Source organism: Gossypium arboreum, chromosome 6 (assembly GCF_025698485.1).
Source record: "Gossypium arboreum isolate Shixiya-1 chromosome 6, ASM2569848v2, whole genome shotgun sequence".
NCBI classification, from domain to species: Eukaryota; Viridiplantae; Streptophyta; class Magnoliopsida; order Malvales; family Malvaceae; genus Gossypium; species Gossypium arboreum.
The window spans coordinates 21,662,179-21,674,078 of NC_069075.1; the positions used below are offsets into that span (position 1 = coordinate 21,662,179).

At 36.1% G+C, this 11,900-nt stretch overlaps 1 non-coding gene across 1 annotated transcript; it reads left to right on the forward strand.

Annotated features, from left to right (window-relative positions):
* The first annotated feature begins 10,633 nt into the window (after positions 1–10,633).
* LOC128294399 (small nucleolar RNA R71) lies at positions 10,634–10,740 on the forward strand. Its single transcript, XR_008284711.1, has one exon. It is a non-coding gene; the product is annotated as a small nucleolar RNA R71 (small nucleolar RNA).
* Positions 10,741–11,900: the final 1,160 nt, after the last annotated feature.

Below are 11,900 nucleotides of genomic sequence, written 5' to 3' on the forward strand. Positions count from 1 at the left end.
TTTAATAAATTAATATTCATTAAAAAAGATATAACAATTAAAAGGGTGTTATATATGGCAAGGGTAAAAACCCTAAAGAGATAATATATAAATAAGCCCGAAACTATGCTAAAGGGTCTAGCAGCCGTCAAGCATAAAAATCACTGAAATAGTTTCTGAGATTTTTTCTACCATTCATTGTCAACTGGGTGGACTACATAGAGGCCGACATCAGAAAGGTTGAGGCTTGGTTCGATAGTGGTTCAGGATTCCCGTTGCCTAGGCATCGCTGTCTACTTCGATTGAAGTTTTGGTAATTTCGAAACCTTTTATCACCCCGATACGTTCCTTACACATGGATCCATGGTTTGGATCACCGGAATGTTTTTAATTATTTTATTTTTCTGCTGTGCCTTGGAGGCACCGACATTCCAACAGTGGTATCAGAGCCACTTGTGTGATACGAACTCGGGTTTAAATACTTGGGTGATGCAATTGTATGAGATGCATGTTTTAATTTTATTATGTTTTTCTGTTTAAATCGTTTAAGCAAAATCTAATAACTGTTCCTTTCAATAAGTGATTAAATGTTAATCATGGTGTTATGGCCTATTCGGTTTTATGTTTTTGCTGTAAACCTTAATAAATCTGTTATGATGTAGCGGTGATTTTAGAATTTCCAGTAAGAGTTTACTGGCCAGTGGAACAAAGGGTTGTTCCGATATGAAACCTCAAGGATTAAAATCCTAAAAACACGATTCTGTTGATAAAAGTTATCAAATCGTGAGGTTTCATTCGACTAGAGTATGCGGTTCGTACCGCGAGGGCTCTACCCCCGCACCCCTGGTCCATACCGTGGGGGCGATTAGTCACTAAAGGGGCGATTAGTCGCTAAAGGTTTTCATCAAATTCATGGTGTTGACAATGATGAAACTTTTTCTCCTGTAGCTATGTTTAAATCCATCAGGATCTTGCTCGCCGTAGCTACATTTCATGATTATGAAATCTGGCAGATGGATGTCAAAACAGCTTTCCTTAATGGGAAACTTGAAGAGGATGTGTACATGATGCAACTTGAAGGTTTTGTCAATCCAAAGGATGCTGGAAAGATATGTAAGTTACAAAGGTCCATTTATGGATTAAAGCAAGCTTTCGAAGTTGGAATCTTCATTTTAACGATGCAATAAAAGAGTTTGGTTTTATCAAAAATGAAGATGAGCCATGTGTTTTCAAGAAAGTTAGTGGGAGCACAATCACATTCTTGGTACTGTATGTGGATGACATACTTATCATGGGCAATGACATACCTACCTTATAGTCTATTAAGACTTGGTTAGGAAGTTGTTTTTCTATGAAGGACTTGGGTGAAGCCACTTACATCTTAGGAGTCAAGATCTATAGAGATAGATCAAGACGACTACTAGGTCTAAGTCATGGTACATATATAGATAAAGTATTGAAAAGGTTCAATATGGAAGAATCTAAGAGAGGATTCCTACCTATGAGACATGGTATTTCACTCTCGAAGGAAATGTGTCCTTCAACTCCACAAGAGAGAGAACGCATGAGTAAAATTCCATATGCTTCTGCTATTGGATCTATCATGTATGCCATGTTATGTACCCGTTCAGATGTCTCATATGCCTTAAGTATGACGAGCAGGTACCAAGTAGATCTCGGTGAAGGTCACTGGACCATAGTCAAGAATATCCTTAAGTACTTGAGAAGAACTAAGGATACGTTCCTAATATATGGAGGTGAGGAAGAGTTAAGTGTAAAAGGTTACAATGATGCCAGCTTCCAAACCGACAAGGATGATTCTCGATCACAATCAAGTTTTGTGTTTTGCCTTAATGATGGTGCTATGAGCTGGAAGATTTCAAAGCAAAGTACAGTAGCCGATTCTACAACAGAGGCTATGTATATTGCAGCTAGTGAGGCAGCGAAAGAAGCTGTTTGGATCAAGAAGTTCATTACTGAACTAGGGGTTGTGCCGAGCATATCAGATGCTATAGAACTTCGATGTGATAACAATGAGCTATTGCACAAGCTAAAGAACCAGATCTCACCAGCGATCTAAACATATACTTAGGCGCTACCATCTTATTCGAGAGATTATCGATCGAGGGGATGTAGAGATATGTAGAGTACCTACAGATGATAACATTGCTGATCCATTGACCAAGCCTCTGACACAGCAGTAGCATGATCGTCACACTAAGTCACTTGGTATTAGATATATCAGTGATTGGTCTTAGTGCCAGTGGAAGATTGTAAGAGTATGCCTAAAGATCAATAACGAGATGGTTGTAATAACATACTTGATTTATCATGTTTATTGATATAAGGCGTTGCCATTATTATTTCAGTTTTTTTTTTGTGTACATAAATAAACTGTTTTATAATAATGTCCTAAGAATAATATGATTATTCTTAAAAGATCCTTAGTCAAGTATTATTGTTGGCTAGGACAACAATAATGCATTAAGACTAACATGTAGTTGATTGATGAAAAAGAGTTGTCATTGATATGGAGTGTCAAAATCAATACATGAATATGTGTGTTAGAGAACAACATATTGGACAGACCTGCTATGAGTATGTTTCTTAGATTATTATGTAATTGTCATAACATTACTCATAGTGATTAATATGTATATGACCCTCATACTTTAGATCATCATTATCCCAACATCGTGAGTTGTATGTTTTGATATAGTCAAACGCACATTGTAACTGGTTGTTCTATAAAGACTAATGTTGGATATACCACAATCTATGTAGAGGGATATGGTTGATCAATATAGGATAAGTCCCTCCTACATAATGGGAGTAATATCTTAGGCCACTTGATTGAGTAAGACTAGAAATGCATGGCCATGCTCAAATAAGTTGATATGAGATGTCATACTTATTTGTGTATCATAGTTCACTTAAGGTATCATAAAACATGGGATGGACTATGCAAGTGTGACTATTCCATGACTTGTGTCCATTCCAAAGATATAGGACTTAAGGATTAATGCATGAAAGGTTAATCACAAAAGGTTACGTCGAATCATGACTTCTTGTAACTTAGGTAGCAATGATGCATTGCTAGATGCCACTCATTGTTTGTAACATTAGAATCATTCTAATATTACTGCTAACGTTACAAGAACCTATAGGGTCACACCCTATGGTTGAAATGAATGGAGTAAAACATAGTTGGTATTGTATTCTGATTGTCAGATGAATTAGATTAATTATAGAATTAATTTAATTGGGCAATCAAATTGTTGAACATACTATACGTACATGGATGTTGTACACATAATCAGAACATAATTTCATTAGTAAATGAATTTGGTTCGTATATAAGTTTCAATAAATATAGTTTACCGAAATCTTTATTATAATTAATGTAATTATAATTTTCAGTTAAACATTATTATATTTATTTTAATGATGACTATTATGTTCAGATTAATTTTAATGAATTAATATTCATTAAAAAAGATAGACCAATTAAAAGGGTGTTATATATGGCAAGGGTAAAAACCCTAAAGAGATAATATATAAATAAGCCCGAAACTATGCTAAAGGGTCTAGCAGCCGTCAAGCATAAAAATCACTGAAACAGTTTCTGAGATTTTTTCTACTGTTTATTGTCAACTGAGTGGACTACGTAGAGGTCGACATCGAAAAGGTTCAGGCTTGGTTCGATAGTGGTTCAAGATTCCCGTTACCTAGGCGTCGCTGTCTACTCAGATTGAAGTTTTGGTAATTTTGAAACCTTTTATCACCCCGATACGTTCCTTACACATGGATCCATGGTTTGGATCACCGGAATGTTTTTAATTATTTTATTTTTCCACTGCGCCTTGAGGCACCGTCGTTCCAACAAGAACATCAAAGTTTCAAACATTCCAAGTTAGGCAATTTATCATGAAAACATAGGTGTCTCCCCTCATTTAAGTAATTACCTTTGATTCAAAATATCACAAAGTTTCACATCCTCACTAAAGATTCACTCAAATCACTCGAGGTGTTTTAAGGATAATAAATGAAGCAGTCAATAGTCAATAATGAATAGTCATTACCATAGGTTTCCATGAAAATCAACTCTCTACTAGTATAAATTGAGATGAAACATCAATCAAAAGGTTTTTAGAGGGTTGTAACGTAGCTTTGGTTAGAGGGTGTGGTCACAAACTAAAAGAAAAGGTTAGAATCGAGATTGGATTGAAAAATTGCCTAACTAGAAAAATGACTAGTCATCAATTGCGTACAACAAACCTTTTTATCAGAATATGGAATTTAACTTCTTTAGCTCAGAAGATCACTACTACTAATATGTATACATGTATTTATTCATTATTTTTTTGCAGAACGAGTCAAATTACAAAATAGAATAAAACATAGCTAAGCAACTATTCCAACTCAAATCTCGACAAAAATAGGGATCAAATTAATTTAGGGGATTTCAACAATAATGAGTTCTGGGTTAATATTGAGGGTAAATTAATGAATGGGTTGTTAGGCTCAAGGGGATTCACTAAGGGTTAATTGTGAAGGTAGGCTTTTATGGAGAGAGTGGGTTAAACCTAAGTGCCTTTATCATTTTTACATATCAAATCAAATGGTGTGGTCTTGACATGCATAATCAAGCAAGTTCTAGAATAGCAATTCAATACTGATGCACTCATAATGAAAGTGAGCATCAAAGAAATAATAGATGCTCTAAAGGCTCAAGATCTCACAAAACTTATGGCTTTTTGATGTTTAAACTTGTGAATTCCAACTCAAGATAATTCCTAAACTTAGGGAAACAATCTAAAAGTTTTTAATTCTTCAAAAATCAACTTATCATGCTTGATTCCCTAATGTCTTAAAGTTTAAATAATCAATGCATAAATGCTTATGTTTTAATTCAAGATATATCAATAAACATTATAGACTAATAGGAATTCATTCTAATAATGATATGAGAAGATTGCATGAGAATAGAACAAAATTCATGGAATTTTCTGATATAAAATACCCCCCACACTTAATATGTACATTGCCCTCAATGTACAAAGATAGATATCTGAAAAAGATAGATTCATAATTATAAGATAGGAAGAGAAGTGAAACTTTCTAAATGATGAATGAATTTCCTTGAACTGGTGTTTTGGAGAATAATCGGCGTGAGGGTGGAAGAGGATACTCTGGTGGTGGTAGAGGTTCATTAGTCCATATGCCAGGATAAGCTTTGGAGCTCTTTCTGACTCTGATAAAATCAGGAACTCTTTAAGAGGTATACTGAAGCATAATTACTCGTAATGAAATAGCCGAAGAATAAAAATTGTAAAAGCTTAGGATAAAATAGTATTAAAAGAAAGTAAATAAAAAAATTTTCAAAATATTGAGAAAAAAATAAAATAAATAATAGGTGTTTATAGAGAAATTGGGGCACACGACCGTGGGGCACGCTTGTGTGCTTTAATCTCAGCTCGTGCGTTTCGTAGTTTTTGAAATTAGGCGCATTGGTGTACACGGCCATGTTGCATGGCCGTGCCGATCTCTGTTCACTTCTCTCACGCCCGTGTATGTAGGCGCACGCCCGTGTTAAATTGACAGGTTTACCCATGGTTTCAAAACATGGGCGTGTTGCACGCCCGTGTTATTTTGGCAGTTTCGCCCACAGCATGTCACACGGCCGCGGCTACTTATCATCCTGTGTTGGGGAAGAAATTTTTTCCCTATTTTCACACGACCGTATCGCACGGCCATGTTGCATCTCGTGGTATGTGCACGGCCTATGGCACGCCCGTGAGCCTGGCCGTGTGGTTCTGAAAAGCCTGTGTTCAATGATTTGGTTAGTATGTTAGATTTTAAAAACTAAAATTTAAAGAAAGTAATATTGTTAGTGCTCGGGTTGCCTCCCGGGAAGCACTTATTTAAAGTCTAAGCTAGACTTTATCATGTGAGTATACTTAAAGAGATTCGTGTAGCCGTAGCTCCTCCCTGTCATCTTTAAATTTCTCACCGTTGTAAGGATTAAGGCGATGTCCATTTACTTTGAAAGTACCTTGCGATGGGTGACTTATTTCTACGGTGCCGTATGGGAAAACTATTTTGACTACGAACGGACTTGACCATCGTGATTTAAGCTTCCCAAGGAACAATTTGAGTCTCGAGTTATATAATAGTACAAGATCTCCAACTTCAAATTGTTTATTTTGTTTTAACTGAGCATCATGGCGTCATTTCGTTGCTTCCTTGTATAGTCTTGAATTTTCATATGCATAGGTTTGTCATTCGTCTAACTCGTCTAACTGCATCAACCTGCTTTCACCTACAAGTTTGGGATCAAAGTTTAGAAATTTTATAGCCCAGAATGCTTTGTGTTCTAACTCAAATGGTAGATGACAACTTTTTCCATAAACGAGTTTGAATGGTGATGTTCCTATGGGGGTTTTAAAAGAAGTTCTATAAGCCCATAATACGTCATCTGTTTTCATTGCCTAATCTTTCCTGTTTAATCCTATCGTCTTTTCTAGGATATGTTTGAGTTCTCGATTTGTCACTTTGACTTGGCCACTAGTTTGAGGGTGGTAAGGGGTAGCTGTTCGGTGGTAAACTCCATATTTCTTGGGGTCTTTTCAAATTAGGCGTTGTAGAAATGAGTCCCCCTATCGCTGATGATTAATCTAGGTGTTCCAAATCGAGAGAAAAGTTTTTTAAGGAAACGTACCACTACTCTAGCATCATTTGTAGGCAGAGCTTGGGCTTCAACCCATTTAGACATATAGTCGACAGATACTAAGATGTATTTATTTCCAATTGAACTACGGAATGGACCCATGAAGTCGATACCCCAAACATCAAATATTTGACATTAAAGCATATATGTCTGAGCCATTTCATCACGGCTAGAGATATTACCTGTCCTTTGGCATTTGTCACAATAAATAACATAATTGTTGGCATGTTTGAATAAGGTGGGCCAATAAAAACCTGATTCAAGTATTTTATGTGCGGTCTTATTTCCACCGTAATGTCTTTCAGCTGGTCCTGAGTGGCAATGTTCCAAGATTTGTAATGCTTCTGTTCTTGTAACGCATCACCGAATGACTTGATCTGCACATATACGGAAAAGAAAAGGATCTTCCCAAAAGTAGTTTTTCACATCAATAAAGAATCGTTTCTTTTGTTGATGTGTCAACCCTTTTGGGATAACGTTAGTGGCTAAAAAATTCGCGATGTCTGCAAACCAAGGTACCTCTGAGTCAGAAATAGCAAAAAATTATTCTTCAGGGAACGAATCATTTAGTTCCACTTCATCTAATTCTTTAGTATTTGAATTTTCAAGCCTGGATAAATGATCAGCTGCGAGATTTTTTGCTCCTTTCTTATCTTGAATTTCCAAGTCGAATTCCTGTAATAGCAAAATCCATCGAATGAGATGAGGTTTTGCATCAGTCTTAGTTAACAGGTAGCAAAGGGCAGACTAGTCAGTATAAATGACAACTTTAGACAATATTAGATATGGCCTAAATTTATCGAATGCAAAAACCACAGCTAACAATTCTTTCTCCGTTGTGGTGTAGTTCTCCTGTGCGGTTGTCAAAGTTTTGCTAGCATAATAAATAGGTTGAAAGTGCTTGTCCCCTCACTGTCCCAAAACTGCACCTACTGCAAAGTCACTCGTATCACACATTAGTTCAAAAGGTAAATTCCAATCAGGTGCTATTATAATTAGAGCATTAATCAATTTATCCTTTAGAGTATTAAATGCTTCTAAACATTCCTGATCAAAATTAAAGAGCATATCTTTTTCTAATAATTTGGTCAAAGGCTTAGCTATTTTAGAAAAATATTTAATAAATCTTCTATAAAACCCAGCATGTCCTAAAAAACTTCTAATAGCCTTAACCGAACTAGGAGGAGGTAATTTTTCAATGATTTCGACTTTAGATTTATCAACCTTAATCCCTTTACTAGAAATGTTATGTCCTAAGATAATACTTTCTTGAACCATAAAGTGACATTTTTCCCAATTAAGTACAATGTTCGTTTCCTCACATCTTAGTAGAACTCGTTTTAAAATTTTAAGGTAAAGATGGAAAGAGTTACCGAATACCGAGAAATCATCCATAAATACCTCTATGATATCTTCTACAAGTTTGTCAAAGATGGCCATCATGCAACGCTGGAACGTAGCAGAAGCATTACATAATCCAAAGGGCATTCTTCGATAAGGAAATGTACCTTATGGACATGTGAATGTCGTCTTTTCCTGATCTTCAAGCACTATTGGGATTTGAAAATAGCCAGATAGTCCGTCTAAGATGCAGTAGTACATGTGCCCTGATAGTCTTTCCAACATTTGGTCAATGAATGGCAAGGGGAAGTGATCTTTTCTCGTGGCATCATTTAGCTTCCTATAGTCAATGCAAACTCTCCAACCAGTGACTGTCCTAGTTGGAATTAGTTCATTCTTCTCATTGGCTACCACAGTCATGCCTCCTTTCTTAGGAATAACCTACATTGGACTTACCTAAGAACTTTCAGAAATAGGATAAATAATTCCAGCATCTAGAAGTTTAATTACGTCAGCTTTAACAACTTCCTTCATGTTGGGGTTCAGTCGTCTTTGAGCTTGCACACATAGTTTATATTCATCTTCCATTAAAATTTTGTAGGTGCAAAAAGAAGGGTTGATCCCTTTAATGTCAGAAATTTTCCAAGCTATGGCCTTTTTATGTCCTTTTAATACCTGGATTAATTCCTTTTTCTCCTTGGGTTGCAAGTTAGATGCAATAATAACTGGTAATGTAGAATTATTTCCAAGGAATGCGTATTCCAAGTGATTTGGTAATTGTTTGAGTTCCAATTTGGGAGGTTCTTCAATAGAGGGTTTTTGCTTAAAATCATCGTTCCCTTTAATGTCATCATATTCTGCTTGTCTTTGGGAAGATTCATTGAAGTTTAGTTTAGCTTTTATTTTTCCTATATTGAAATAATCGTCATCTATCTCCTCTCCTTGGGCATAGCACAGTTCCAACGTGTCCTTATGCATGATTTCCTGAAAAGAATCTTGAGCAGCATGATCAATAGAGCCAATAAAATAACATGAGTCATCCTGTTCCCTAGAAAATCTCATGCCATCATAAATTTTAAAAACGATTTCTTCATCACCTACTTTAAGTACCATTTTATCATCACCCATATCAATAACATCCCTAGTAGTGGCTAAAAATGGACGCCCTAAGATTAAAGGCACTTCAACAACTTCATCCATATTAAGCACAATGAAGTCAACAGGGAATATAAATTTATCTACTTTTACAAGTATGTCCTCTATAATACCCCTAGGATATTTAACAGATCTATCAGCTAGTTGAATACTCATCCTAGTGGGTTTAGGTTCCCCAAGACCAAGTTGTTTAAAAATTTTATATGGTTTAAAAATTTTATATGGCATCAAATTAATGCTAGCACCTAAATTAGCTAGTGCCTTATCAACGTTAAAACTACCAATTAAACAGGGTATAGTAAAACTTCCTGGATCTTTTAGTTTGGTTGGCAGTTTGTTTTGGAGTATAGCCGAGCATTCCTCGTTAAGTTCCACTATAGATAAGTCTTCAAACTTCTTTTTTTTTTTGTTAGGAGTAGCTTTAAAATTTTCGCGTATGTAGGCATCTGCGATATAGCTTCAACAAAAGGTAAGTTAATTTGTAGTTGTTTAAAAAGTTCAAGGAATTTACCAAATTGTGCATCCATGCGGTCTTTCTTCAACTTTTTTGGGTATGGAATTGGTGGTTTATATTCCTTCGCCATTGGATTGTCATTATTTTCGGGTTTTACCTCCTCTCCTTTAGTTCCATCAGCTTCTTGTTATGGCTTCTTTTCCGATTCAGCTAACACTTTCCCACTCCTTAGTGTAACTTCTTTCACATGTGCTTCTGGATTGGGTTTAGTGTTACTAGGTAGATTTCCTAGTGCTCTATCTGAAATCATCTTAGCCAGCTGTCCAATTTGAGTTTCGAGCCTTTGGATTGATGCTTGTTGATTTTTGAGTGCCGTCTCGGTATTCTGAAAACGAGTCTCTGACACCAAGATGAATTTGGTTAGCATCTCCACAAGGTTCAGCTTCTTTTCTTACTAGTAAGGTGGTTGTTGAAACCCCGGATGATGTTGTGGCCTTTGATTTCTTTGACCGCCTCACGAGAAATTGGGATCGTTCCTCCAACCTGCATTATAAGTGTTACTATATGGGTTATTTTGGGATCTAGAGCTAATTTTACCCATATATTGGACTTGTTCCTCCTTGATGTTAGGGTTGAAGGGTTGATATTCTGTGCATGTTCCTCCTCCATTCGAATCACACCTCATCATTGGATGTACCTGAGTAGAACCACACAAACCGTCAATCTTTTTATTTAAGATTTCTACTTGGTTAGATAGCATAGTAACCGCGTCGAGGTTGAAAACATCGGCTGCTTTCGTCGGCTTTGTTCTCATAACTTGCCACTGATAGTTATTCAGTGACATCTCCTCAATAAATTCGTAAGCCGCCTCAGGTGTCTTATTATTGATAGTTCCTCCAGTAGCTGCATCAATCATCTGCCGAGTTGAAGGATTCAGGCCATTATGGAACGTTTGAACCTGTAGCCAAAGCGGTAACCCATGGTGAGGGCACCTTCTTAAATGGTCCTTGTGTCTCTCCCGTGCATCGTAGAGTGTTTCTAAATCCATCTGCACAAAAGAAGATATATCATTACGTAATTTGGCTGTTTTAGCCGGTGGAAAATATTGTAATTAAATTTTTTCGGTCATTTGTTCCCAAGTAGTGATTGGCCCTCGTGGTAACAAGTTCAACCATTGTTTAGCCTTATTCCTTAACGAAAAGGGAAACAACCGAAGGCAAATGGCGTCATAAAAAATGCCATTAATTTTAAAGGTATCGCAAAATTCTAGGAAATCTGTCAAGTGAGTGTTGGGATCCTCGTCTTGTAAACCATCAAACTAAACAAACTGTTGTATTATTTGAATTGTGTTAGGTTTCAGTTCAAAATTATTTGTAGCAATAGCAGGTCTAACTATACTTGACTCAGTTCCTGTTAAATTAGGTTTAGCATAATCATACATAGTGAACAGAGCAGGGTTTTGATTAACAACAATTGCAGGAGGTAGCGAATTTTCTTGGTTTTCAGCCATCTCTTCAGTTGTGGTTTGAATATTGTCCTCTTGCTCGTTCTCTGTGTATCTTAAGCTTCACCTTATTTCTCTTTGGTTTCTGCGAACTGTGCAATCGATCTCACTATCAAAAAGTAATGCTCCTGACAGGTTTCTTCTAGTCATAAACTATAAGAACCTGCCAGGAAAAGGGAAAAGGAAGAATTAGTAATAAAAATTAGAATAAAATTTAAATTGTGGTAAAAGTAAATGGCTAAAGTAATAAAAATCGAGTGTTCCTAATATCTTAGTTCCCCAACAACGGCGCCAAAAACTTGATACGTGATATTCGTGACAGGTTTTAAACATTTATATTGAATCGTTCTTGAAACTAACTATTATCATGATAAAGGCAAGTGTACCTATCGTACAGTAGAATAGCTTTAGCGAGACTGGATTGTCGAACCCAAAGGAACTAAAAGTACTAGTAATGACTGTCTTTTTATTATCTAGCCTAAGAATATTGGGGTTTGTTTTAACTAACTAATTAACTAAACTAAGAATTCATAGAAAATAGAATTGGGGAATTACTTTTGGAAAAACGATTGAATTAAGACAATACTAAGGAAAAATCCACCTAGACTTCACTTGTTATTTGACTCTGAATCAGACGATTTATTCATTTGACTTGATCCGTAGAAATCCCTAAGTTATATTATTATCTCTCTCAAGACTAACAACGTCTAACCCTAGGTTGAATAATTGAAGTCTCT